Genomic DNA, 12,746 nt, shown 5'->3' with positions numbered 1-12,746 from the left:
AAGACCCAACACAGCGATAAATAAATAAATAAATAAATAAATAAATAAATAAAATTAAAAAAAAATCCTAATGTGATTTATTAAAAAAATAGTAATAATTTCAGAGCTAATAGACTATTACGTCCTTACAGAGAGGATATCCTGGTACCTGAGGGCACTAGCAATATGGAATCACTTAAATCCAACTGTAGAAATTGAGAAATTCAAAAGCTGAGCTGCAGGGCTTCCCTGGTGGCGCAGTGGTTGAGAATCTGCCTGCCAATGCAGGGGACACGGGTTCGAGCCCTGGTCTGGGAAGATCCCACATGCCGCGGAGCAACTAGGCCCGTGAGCCACAATTACTGAGCCCGCGCGTCTGGAGCCTGTGCTCCGCAACAAGAGAGGCCGCGATAGTGAGAGGCCTGCGCACAGCGATGAGGAGTGGCCCCCGCTGGCCACAACTAGAGAAAGCCCTCGCACAGAAACGAAGACCCAACACAGCCAAAAATAAATAAATAAACTCCAATCTCTAAAAAAAAAAAAAAAAAGGCACTTCCATTAAAAAAAAAAAAAAAAAAAAGCTGAGCTGCAGCCCCCTGGGTGAGCCTGTCTGTGTGTGGTTCACCCTTATTTTTAGAGTGTGGTCATCTGGGGTCCCACACACCAAAGGGAAGGAATTTACCAGCACTAACCCTCACTTTGGCAGTCCCCAGAATCCAATTTTAGTGTCTCCAGGCCCAATGTCAGGACCTATGCACTCGGTACACCCCCTTTTTGGGATGATGTTCTTAGGTAGAAGGGAAAAAGCTTTCATTTTCCCCTTTATCCACAACATGGTCTGATATATAGCTTTTAATCACACTGTATTTTATTTTTTCAGTATTTTTAAAAGTATTTATTTTTGGCTGCACCAGGTGTTAGTTGCAGCATGCTGGATCTTCATTGTGGCATGTGGGATCTTTTAGTTGCAGCACGTAGGCTTCTTAGTTGCGGCATGAGAACACCTAGTTTTGGCATGTGGGATCTAGTTCCCTGACCAGGGATTGAACCCAGGCCCCCTGCATTGGGAGCATGGAGTCTTATACTCTGGACTACCAGGTAAGTCCCTAACCACATTGTATTTTAAATAGTATAATCAGTTTGCTTCAACAGACCCTGAGAAGTCAGGCATTATTCTTGAAGTTGAAGTTTCTTTATTCCTACCTTGGAGATTCACCTCACCCCATCCTCACCAGATGAGAGGGTGCCTGGCTGGTTGGGATATCTGCTGCTCTTAGGAACCCACACAGAAAAGGTGACATCATGATCATGTAAGGCACCAGATAGATCTCTTAGTTCCCAAGGAACAGGAACCATTACCTGCTAGTAAAATTGACATAGTGCCTAACCTATGACCCAGCAATTTCATTCCTGTGTATGTTTTCCAGAAAAACTCCCAAAGGTGTTCAGACCAAGACTGTTTATAATAAGGAGTTGGTTAAAAGCCTAAATGTATAAAATTGAAAGTAAGGCCACACACAGACCAATGATTATGATGCACCATGAAATGAGTTTGTAATCAATCCCCACTGAGCACCCAAGGTTACTTCTTGACCAGGTCTGGGAAGAGGGCAGATCCTATAGCAAACAATTAGAGATCCCTCTTCAGGCTGAATAGATACCAACCCATAAACAGCCCTTCAAGCAGTCATTCAACAACATGTGTCACAAGCCTTCTCTGTGTCAGTCACTATTTTAAATATTAGAGACACAAAGATGAATGGGGTAAATACGGTCTGTGTTCAGCATATCACATGTGCACATGGCCCACCCACATTTCACCATCTTTTTTTTTTGTTTAACAAATGATAGGAAATTTTGTGAAATGATTTACCAAAACACAGATATTTATTTGCTGCATTTCCCAGATATACTAACACGATAAAAAGGGATCACTAATCATTAGAGAAATGCAAATCAAAACTACAACGAGGTATCACCTCACACGGGTCAGAATGGCCATCATAAAAAAATCTGCAAACAATAAATGCTGGAGGGGGTGTGGAGAAAAGGGAACCCTCTTGCACTGTTGGTGGGAATGTAAATTGATACCACCACTATGGAGAACAGTATGGAGGTTCCTTAAAAAACTAAAAACAGAACTACCATACGACCCAGCAATCCCACTACTGGGCATATACCCTGAGAAAACCATAATTCAAAAAGAGTCATGTACCACAATGTTCATTAGAGCACTGTTTACAATAGCCAGGACATGGAAGCAACTTAAGTGTCCATCGACAGATGAATGGATAAAGAAGATGTGGCACATATATACAATGGAATATTACTCAGCCATAAAAAGAAACGAAATTGAGTTATTTGTAGTGAGGTAGATGGACGTAGAGTCTGTCATACAGAGTGAAGTAAGTCAGAAGAGAAAAACAAATACCGTATGCTAACACATATATACAGAATCTAAAAAAAAAACCAAAACGGTTCTAACGAACCTAGGGGCAGGACAGGAATAAAGACGCAGACGTAGAGAATGGACTTGAGAACACGGGGAGGGGGAAGGGTAAGCTGGGACGAAGTGAGAGAGTGGCGTGGACATATATACACCACCAAATATAAAATAGTTAGTGGGAAGCAGCCGCATAGCACAGGGAGATCAGCTCGGTGCTTTGTGGCCACCTAGAGGGGTGGGAAGGGAGGATGGGAGGGAGACAGAGGGAGGGGATATGGGGATATATGTATAAGTACAGCTGACTCACTTTGTTATACAGCAGAAACTAACACACCATTGTAAAGCAATTATACTCCAATAAAGATGTTTAAAAAAAAAAAGTAAAAGGGAGTAAGTCTGGTCGAAGTGTATACCTGTTGCATCCCAGGAATCAATGTCAAAATCATTCTTAGAAAAAGTATTTAATTAGCATCATGAATTCCAAACAAAAAATAAATGTAATAGTATTTGGATTATCCAAGGTTGTGGTTAGTTTTAAAGACATCCCCCTACTCTCTCTACATTTACTGTAGAAAATGAAAAGCTAACTGTGCCAAAGACAGTTAAATATCCACTGAGATCTGTCACAGGAATCTGTTCTAATTCAACTTTGCCCAAAGTGACCTGACAAAGTCTCTCTGATAATACTTGTCTAACTGCATAAAATAATGCCAATTAAAGTGATTTTTTGCAATTGGGTTTTTTTCTTAGTGGTGACATTTGATGTTGAAAAGTTCTATGTTATACCTCTACCACATATTTGACTATTGAGGTTCATTTTTGTTGTGTATCCTCTGTTTAGTAAGAGATGAGTTCAAGAGATTTCCCCACACCTGTCCCAGTCATAAAGCTTCTCTCCATTGTGGACCCTGATGTTTGACATGATCTGATCTTTTTTTTTTTTTCTTTCTTTTTTTTTGGTGGGGGGCAGTGAAAGTGTGGAGTCCTACTGGACTGCCAGGGAATTCCTGATAAGATATGAACTTTGACTGAAGGCTTTCCTACATTATTTACCCTTAAAGAGCTTTTCCCCACAAGGAATTTTTGTTACACTTTAAGAGCTGAGCTAACGCTGAAAGCGTCCCCACAGTGGTCATACATACATAGGGTTTTGTTCCAGTATGGATTTTCCAATGTATAAGATAGAGCTTTTAAGTGAAGGCCTTCCCACATTTTAATATTTACGGATTTTCTCTCTAGCATGGGTTTTCTGGTAATTAAGTGCTGGCTTCCAAACGAAGGCCTTCCCCCACTCACTACATTCATAATGGTGCTTTCCATTGTGGGTTCTTTGGCGGGTGACCAGACTCAAAACACAGTGAATCCTACAGTATTATACTCTTTACACCAGTAAGTTTTCTTTTCAGTGTGGATTCTCTGATATTTAGCAAGGCTATCAGAGAACTTAAAGGCTTTGCCACATTCGTGACATAGATAAGGCTCCTGTCCAAAATGAATTTGCTTATGTTCAATGAGACTTGAGCTCACAGAGAAGGCTTCTGACAATGAAGATATCCCCAAGGGTTCTCTGATGTCTAAGATCACTCCAGTGTCTGAAGGTTTTGCCACATTCTTAATTCTCATGAAACTCTTTTCAGGATGGCTTCTCTGCTGTTTATTGAGACTTGGGATTACACTGAAGGTCGTTCCTGGTTGAGGATCTATAGGGCTTTCTTTAAGTTTGCATGTGCTGGTGCTTGGTCAGGGCTGCTAGTGTGCCAGGGTTTGTCTTATGAGGGAGGGATATCTTTGGCTTAATGACTTCCACTCACTTTACGAGTGGCTGCTTCTTTTATTACAGTTGAAGTTGGAAATTGTGCACAAGCTGAATGGAGAATTTCCCACGCCCACAGCATCGACAGGACTGAACTTCAGGGTGAATTCTCCCAGGTATCTTAGGCCTCTTTATCGGAGTGATATTCTCCATGGCTTGAGGCAATGTAAGTTGTGCGTCCTCAAAGGGGCTCCTCTCCCACTTGGGTAAATTATTCAGAAGTCCATGAACTTGTCCAGTGTGGAGCCCCTGATGATGTTCCCACTAAGTCTTCTGAACATCTCCCTTGCGTGTTAGACTTCTTGGAAAACTCTGCTTTGAAACAGACTCCTTATTTAAGGCCAGGAGTCACCATCTGAAAGAACAGATTGGTCATGAAATTAGCATCTTTTCCCCAGAGGCAGAAAGAGGGAGTCAAATGTAACATACATGAGAGTAGCCTACAGAGAGAAACTACATAAAACACAACTCTATGTGTGAAAGTTCTAAGTAAGAATACATACTTGCTTTCCATTAATTTCTGCTCTTATCTTTAGTATTTTCTTCCTTCTGCTTTCTTGGGTTTACTTTCCTGTGCTTTAAGTTCTTAAAAGGGATGTTTAGAGCATTTTTTTTTCCACCTTTGCTTCTTTTCTAAATATAGCATCTATACTTTTAAATGAAATAATTTACCCTAAGGAGCCTGAAAAAGTACCAGGAACAGAATAGGTCTAAATAAATGGAAGCTACTCATTGTTAGTATCATCACTAATGTAAAGCAGGAGAAGTAAAATAGAAAGAAGGGACTGGTGAAGAGACTCATTTGTTCAAGAGCTCCAGTGAACATAACAATATAGAAAGTAGCAGATTAAAGAAGAGGTCATCACATTACAAAGCATTTTACTATCTATTTGGAAAGATGATAAAAACCTCAAAGCTGTAAGGTGTATCAGAGAATATCTAGCCTGTCTCCTTATTTTTAAGGATGTAAAACTGAGGCCCAGCTAGGTGGCATTAGCCTAGGTAACAGGATTACTTAGAGGTAAAGATAGGTTGAGACCAAGGGCTCTTGAATTTCACCTTTAAAGTTTTTACCAGCATAACACACTGGCCCACTGTGGTGCATAAACAACCTTCAGATCAAAACTTTCATAATATAGAATAGTGGTTAGGAGAAAACATTGTCAAGTTGAACTTCTGGTTTCAATTCCTGGCTCTACCGTTTCCTAGCTGTCTCTGTTCCTCAATATTTTTAGCTGTAAAATGGGAATATAGTAGTATGTATATCATTTCATTATTTTTTATTGAGAAAAATACACATGTAAGGTACTCAGAATAAGCCCCAGCATAGGAAGCATTCCAAAAATATTGGCCAATATGGTAGATCCATTATCTCAATGGTAAATTATATTACTTTTCTTAGTTATTCACTGTCCTCTTTGTAAGCTTTATTTTTCTCCACCCTATGGATAGTAAGCTTGGTGATTTGACCTGCTTTGACTAACGAAACGTTAAGTGGAAATGACATATGCTCCTCCTGAATAGATGCTTTAAAAGCCATCATGTGGTCCTACCACTGTTTTTCTTTTGGCATAACAGCAGCATATTCAAGGTAGGAGTATTCTTCTAGCCTGGATCCTAGAGTGGTGAGAATGTGTTGCATTAGTCAGTTAACACAGGCAAAAATGAAAGTAACAGCCAAGCCTTTAATCACTTACTGCAATAGCATTAGCAAGAGGCCCAACAACAAAAAAGTGCTGGCTCCTGCAGTGTTTTATTCTTATCCATGCAACAGTGCCAGGCAGGGGTCAGGTGAATCAGCACAGGTGTGGGGACTGTGTCACTGCCAAGACAGCACCAAACAAAAGGCTCCAGTCACTTTCTGGACCCGGAGGCCAGGGGAAGAAAGAGGGGAAAGGCTAGGATTGTAAAAGTACTAGTACTGAGTCAGAGTGAAGAAAAGTGTCTTGCCTTATTGCAGTGAGAGAATCTTGAAGAGTTACTCGGGCAAGACCCCCAGTAAAAAGGGCCCCAAAAGGAGGTGCCTGGGCTAAGAGTACAGATATGCCTAAAAGCATGGCTGGCCAGGCGGTCTGAGTCTTTGACTGCAACTCCCTTCAGAGACTGCATGCACTGGCTGTGCCTCGAAGTCTTATGTAGGAGGGTAGCTTTACACCCATGAGGGATAAAGCCTTTGTAACTGCCTATGGTCAGGTCTGAAAAATCATACACATTGAAAACTTCCTTCTTCTCTCCCAGATGCACCATGATTTTCACATGTTATTCCCACTGTACCTTCCTTCATTCCTTTTCATGTGGCTGAAGAACTCATTCTTTCTTCAAGATTTCATCCTCCTTCAAAGCTTTTCCAACCTTCTCATAAGTACTTGTTACACTTACAATGCAAAGCATTCGGTATAAATCCAATGGCTTTATCACTGTAATTATTATTTTCTATCTACTCCTTTCTCCCTGTCCACAAATAGACTGTAAGCCTCTGGAGAGTAGGGTGCTTTTTTCATTTATCTTTGTATTCCTAGTACTTGACACAAGGTCCAACCTAAAATAGATAATCACTAATACCTTAATTTGAGCTTATAAGGAAAAACCATGTTACATATATCCTGATCTCCTAACGCTCAATTCTTCAGTAAATGAAATTTCTTTTTCCAGAATGTCTATTCCTTCAAAGTTTTCAGAATACTCACTACTTACTGCTTAGGAATCACAGTTGTGCTGGTCTGGGTGGGATATGGCATCACTTCAGTGCTGATCCCAGAAGGGTGTTCTCCACCCAGATGACTCTGTCTGCAAACCACCATCCTATGAACAAACCAAGATAGCTGGGCCCTAAGAGGTAAATACTGAAAACAATGGCGATAACAACATAGACAGGGGGTGACAGGGAACTCTCTCCAGAGCAGAGCAGGGGGAAACCACAGTGTCCTTCAATTGCCAAAGGCAGGAAAAAGTAGGGCAAAGAATTAACACCTTCAACCCAGCATAGCAAAGTCAACTTCCTGGTGCTTCTTTGAGGCCCTTCACTGCCTGTAAGTACGTGCCTTACTTTCTCTAACATGCCTCATGCCCTGAGTGAGGTCCTATCTCCTCAATTTGAGCTGCAGAACCATGACATTCTCCGCCTTCAGGCCCCATGTCCAGGCCTAAAGTTACCTGAGTAGTGTGGTAAGCACCACCTCAATAACAGAGACTTCATGATGTGCTTTTTAACATGCGTCTGTCACCTCAGTGTTTGAGGGCACAAGTTAGCTTAGAGCTACCTGGAATCCAGTGTGTCTTATAGCTGACTTGCTTGAATTGCTGATGAGAATTCAGGGAAACTGTGCATCCTTCGCAACACAGAGTCTTACTCTGAAGTGAATACCACTTCAACTTCCCACAGTGTTCCCTCCTACTTGTCCACAGTGTGGACCAAAGCAATCTGCAATTTCTATCAATTTGGTGCTCACCTTGTACCTCGAATTACTAAGTTTCAGGGATCAAAAGGATTTCAGGCCCATTACCCAGGAGTAAGAAATCACTACTAAAATAGAAAAATAATAACAAAGTAATTTTAAAGTCCAGATTTCCTTTGAGTTTCATATGTGCAGAGAATACAGAGTTTGAGTTTTAGGCCTGGGGATAGTTAGGAAGTTAGGCTATAGTCTGGTGAACAGCTCTACTGGGATTTCCACAGATATAACAAAGACATTTCTCTAATTGAATTCATTAACTTTCTACCACCTCCCAAATCTGAGCTCTCCTGGTTGATTACAGATATCAAGCTTCACATAGTCACTCAAATAGATCGTTTTTGTTCTTTTTTTTAATTGGAGTATAGTTGCTTTACAGTGTTGGGTTAGTTTCTGCTGTACAACGAAGTGAATCAGCTACATGTGTACATATATCCCCTCCCTCCCGCCCCCACCCCATCCCACCCATCTAGGTCACCACAGAGCACCAAGCTGAGCTCCCTGCACTATACAGCAGGTTCCCACTAGCTATGTTTTACACACAGCAGTGCACATATGTCAATCCCAATCTCCAAGTTCATCCCCCCCACCCCCGTGTCTACACCTCTGTTCTCTACGTCTGCATCTCTATTCTCAAACAGATCATTGAAAGTCATCCTAACACTAATGCCAAACCCAACTCAACAACAGTTCCCCAAGCTTGTTCCATTCTCATACCTCTGAGTCTTTGCATATGCCACATTACACTTTGAGAAACACTGAATGCAAGGGTCGGAAGCACCTGACACTCTTTGAGAGGTTTTTGGTTTAGGAAGCTCAGTTAAGTTCTGGGGTTTATTGGATTATTAAGTCCAAAAGGCCTGGGGCTTATAATTAACCTTTTTTAAAAAATTAATTAATTTATTTTTATGTATTTATTTGCTGCACTGGGTCTTGGCTGCAGCACATGGGATCTTCGTTGCAGCATGCAGGATCTTTAGTTGTGGCATTCGAACTCTTAGTTGCAGCATGTGGGATCTAGTTCCCTGATCAGGGATCAAACCTGGGCCCCTGCGTTGGGAGTGTGGAGTCTTACCCAGGTCTGGGGCTTTAACTAAGCAAGAATAACCTTGAAGAGGGAATTCCCTGGCGGTTCAGTGGTTAGGACTCAGCCCCTTCACTGCAGAGGGCCAGAGTTTGATCCCTGGTTGGGGAACTAAAATCCTGCAAGCCGCATGGCATGGTCAAAAAAAAAAAAAAAAGAATAACCTTGGAGAACTATCAGTTGGGATTCCTAGCTAAAAAGAGAGAGTATGCCTTCTGCCACGAGGTCACTAACTCATCTAACCATCTCTAAGAGCATAGTAGTACATCAAAGCCAAAGAAATCAAGACCAATAGGTTAGTTATTTGCAGATTCAATGAGGATATGTAGTCCCTGTCTCACCAACCAACATTACTTCCAATTTCAAAATTTAATGTTTCACCTATAATACTGGTAGCAACAACAAAAACAAAAGGCTTGCACGTAAGAAAAGGAAAAATCATGTTTGAAATACTGAAGTTTGCTCTTACTAAAACATAACAAACTACATTATGGTATAATTTACCTTATGAGTTGTAAAACTGCATTCTCAGAAGTAGATGTGGTCTTAGAGACTTAAATCAATCATTACGATGATGGAGTCCTTTTTCATTGACTTCTCACTTCTTCGATATTCCAAGAAACGAAGTGTCAATTAAAACATTAACTTTTACCGTACCCTTCCTTTGGTGACAACTTCTGATATTAAAAAAAAAGGCCTTTGTAATATCTTCACCATGTAAGTCACTGATGACACTTTCCTTTGGCATGTATTTTCTGGTGTTTAGTAAGATTAGAGCTCCCACGGAATGCTTTCCCACACTCGTCACACTCGTATGGTTTCTCTCCAGTATGGATTCTCTGATGAAGAATAAGAGTTGAGATCTGGCTGAATGCTTTCCTGCATTCTCCACACTTATAGGGCTTTTCTCCAGAATGAATCCTCTGGTGATTAATAAGGGCTGAGTTCACATAGAAGGCCTTCCCACACTCCTTACACTCATACGGCTTCTCTCCTGTGTGGATTCTCTGATGTTTGATGAGGTCTGAGCTCACACTGAAGGCTTTCCCACACTCATCACACTCATAAGGTTTCTCACCAGAGTGGATTCTCTGATGTTTGATGAGGTCTGAGCTCACACTAAATGCTCTGCCACATTCATTACATTCATAGGGTTTCTCTCCATTGTGGATTCTCTGATGTATAATCAGGTGCGCCCTCACACTGAATGCTTTCCTACACTCATTACAAGTATAGGGTTTCTCACCAGTGTGGATTCTTTCATGCACAGTGAGGGTTGAGCGTGCATTGAAGGCTTTTCCACAGTGATCACACTCATAGGGTTTCTCTCCGGTGTGGACTCTCCGATGTCGAACAAGGCTTGAGCTCTGTGCAAACTTCTTTCCACACTCACTGCATTTATACCCTCTTTCTTCTTCAGGCTTGTCCTCATGCCTTTCTAACTGGTTCTCATACTGAAAAGCTTTTTTATTCTCAGGAATCTGTAAAGTATCCCTATCATATATGCTGGGGACCTTCGGGTGTGGGTCCATCCTTACAAAAATCTTCCCTTCAGAATTGACACCTTGTTCATACCTTTGGCCTTGATTCCTGGAATAAACAGACCTTTCAAATGTAATTTATTCCCTGATGCTAAAGCAATATGATGTAATAAAGACTAAACTAGGACTCTCAAACATGTTCCACAAACCCAGGACATACCGATCACACGGTGGCCAGATCAAATGTTTTTCTTCAGTCTGTACCAACACAGAACTATTGGAATGAACACCTGACTCAAATAACTATTTAAGTCTACCCTTTATAAAGGTATTTAAAGCACAAAATCTGGGATATAAGCGAGCATATAATAGATAGTTTCTACTTAAGACTTTTTATCATATTTAATTAAATTGGGAAACAAGATAGGAGTTGCAGAGATTTTCAGATAGCAGAGCAGATGGAGCACAGGAATAGAGAAGGCAAAAAACCAGAAATTCAACTGATAATTAATTAGTTTGGGAAAAATGACAATAACATCATCGTTGTGTTTTACCACTCACACAAGTCCACACAATTTGGGTTGGAAGAGAGACATGAAGATAAAAGAAGCTCTGTCTACTGCTACCTCTACTATTGCTGCAGCTGATGTTGCTATGACAGACAGTATCTTAGCAACAGGGGTGCTTTGTCTTCTCTGGAACTGTGACAGAACAGACCCTTTATCTCTCCAAAGAAGGATCCACTCCATCTTTATAATTCAGACCAATGTGTGGATAACTTGTTGGATTTCTCCCACTCTCTTATCCCCTGGGAACAAACTCAATTCTATCTCCAAACTTAATAAAACTTTTGCTTCAAACTCAAATTACACAAATTATCCCCCTCTGCCTTTTTCCATCTTACAAATTGTTTTATGTCTCAACAGTGATAAGTCAACACCCCCAAACCTCTAACCTCAGCATGACAATGAGAAAAACATCAGTCAAATTTCAACTGAGTAACATTCTACAAAAAACCTGAAAGTACTCCTCAAAACTGTTAAAGTCATCAAAAACAAGGAAAGTCTGAGAAACTGTCACAGTCAAGAGGAGCCTATGGAGACATGACAATTAAATGTAATATGGTATGCTGGATGGGATCCTGGACTAGAAAAAAGAACATTACGTAAAAATTAAGGAAGCGTGAATAAAGTATGGACTTTAATAATAATAGGCAATAGTAACTCAATAGTTGTGATAAGTATTCTATATAATGTAAGATGTTAATAACAGGGGAAACTGGGGACTTCCCTGGTGATCCAGTGGTTAAGAATCCATGCTTTCAATGCAGTGGGCACAGGTTTGATCCCTGGTTGGGGAACTACGATTTTACATGCCACGTGGCGCAGCCAAAAAAAAAAAAGAAAAGGAAACTGGGTGTGGGGGGATATAAGAACTCTCTGTACTATCTTCACAATTTTTCTGTTAATCTAAAATGCCCAGAGATCAGAAACTATTCTGAAAATGTTATTTAAAAATTTGTCTATGTTTTTGAATAGGTAATATACAATTCAAAAGTCAAAATGGTCTCAAAAGATATACAAAAAGAAGACTTGTTTCCACTCTGATCCCCTCAGTTTGCCACCTCCATAGGTAATCAATTTTATTAGCTTCTTGTGTCTTTCCAATATTTCTTTATACAAACATGTACTTTTTAAGCCTCTGATTTCCTTAATCCAGTTTCGAGCCCCACAGATCAGTCACAGGTTTACTTTCATAGGGACACTATACCTTCCATGGCTTAGGAACTGTACCATTTCTAAGTGATGTTGTTCTATCAAGTTTCTCCGAACAGTAGCTCCTTGGCAACACTGAAAAAGGCTAACTCAGTGCACAGGTCACATGCAAATGAACCCTTGCCCAGAGTCCAGAAACATGGCTACAATGGAAGCATGTGGTGCAAGTCGCTTTGCCCTTAGCAAAACACAGAGAACTCCTAGTCCTACCCAAACCCCTTCTGGTCTGTAGCTTGCTCACACTTGAATTAGCCTTTCCTGTGACTGCCTCAATATGCCTTCTTTTCCCTAATATATTCCCCTCACAGCCCCAAACTGCTGATATTGACCTTAGGCAACTACAAAGGATAATAAATACAGTATTTTTTCTGGATAAATTATCTTAAGGGCTACAAATATGTATAAAGTTACCTTTCTGAGCTGTTATCAGATACCTTAAGATTTTTAATTCCAAAGAAAAGCTATCAAGAAGAAAGAGGGAGGGGCTTCCCTGGTGGCGCAGTGGTTGAGAATCTGCCTGCCAATGCAGGGGACATGGGTTCGAGCCCTGGTCTGGGAAGATCCCACATGCCGCGGAGCAGCTGGGCCCCGTGAGCCACAATTACTGAGCTTGTGCGTCTGGAGCCTGTGCTCCGCAACAAGAGAGGCCGCGATAGTGAGAGGCCCGCGCACCGTGATGAAGAGTGGCCCCCACTTGCCACAACTAGAGAAAGCCC

At 41.0% G+C, this 12,746-nt stretch overlaps 2 protein-coding genes across 2 annotated transcripts in view; one reads left to right on the top strand and one right to left on the bottom strand.

Annotated features, from left to right (window-relative positions):
• Window positions 1–973: 973 nt before the first annotated feature.
• Window positions 974–12,746, top strand: part of H1-5 (H1.5 linker histone, cluster member) — a 127,339-nt gene continuing 115,566 nt past the window's right edge. The window contains exon 1 of the mRNA XM_082415517.1: window positions 974–986. The gene's annotated coding sequence lies outside the window, so the exon portion shown is untranslated. The remainder of the gene's footprint in view (window positions 987–12,746) is intronic.
• Window positions 1,845–12,746, bottom strand: part of ZKSCAN8 (zinc finger with KRAB and SCAN domains 8) — a 35,888-nt gene continuing 24,986 nt past the window's right edge. The window contains exons 9-11 of the transcript XR_014251382.1: window positions 9,279–10,364; window positions 6,933–7,040; window positions 1,845–4,593 (exon numbers count right to left, since the gene is read on the bottom strand). The gene's annotated coding sequence lies outside the window, so the exon portion shown is untranslated. The remainder of the gene's footprint in view (window positions 4,594–6,932; window positions 7,041–9,278; window positions 10,365–12,746) is intronic.

This window comes from Balaenoptera physalus (genome assembly GCF_965194825.1).
Source record: "Balaenoptera physalus genome assembly, chromosome: 11".
Classification (NCBI taxonomy): Eukaryota; Metazoa; Chordata; class Mammalia; order Artiodactyla; family Balaenopteridae; genus Balaenoptera; species Balaenoptera physalus.
The sequence above is the reverse complement of the archived record's forward strand: the minus strand, read 5'-3'. Positions and strand labels throughout refer to the sequence as shown.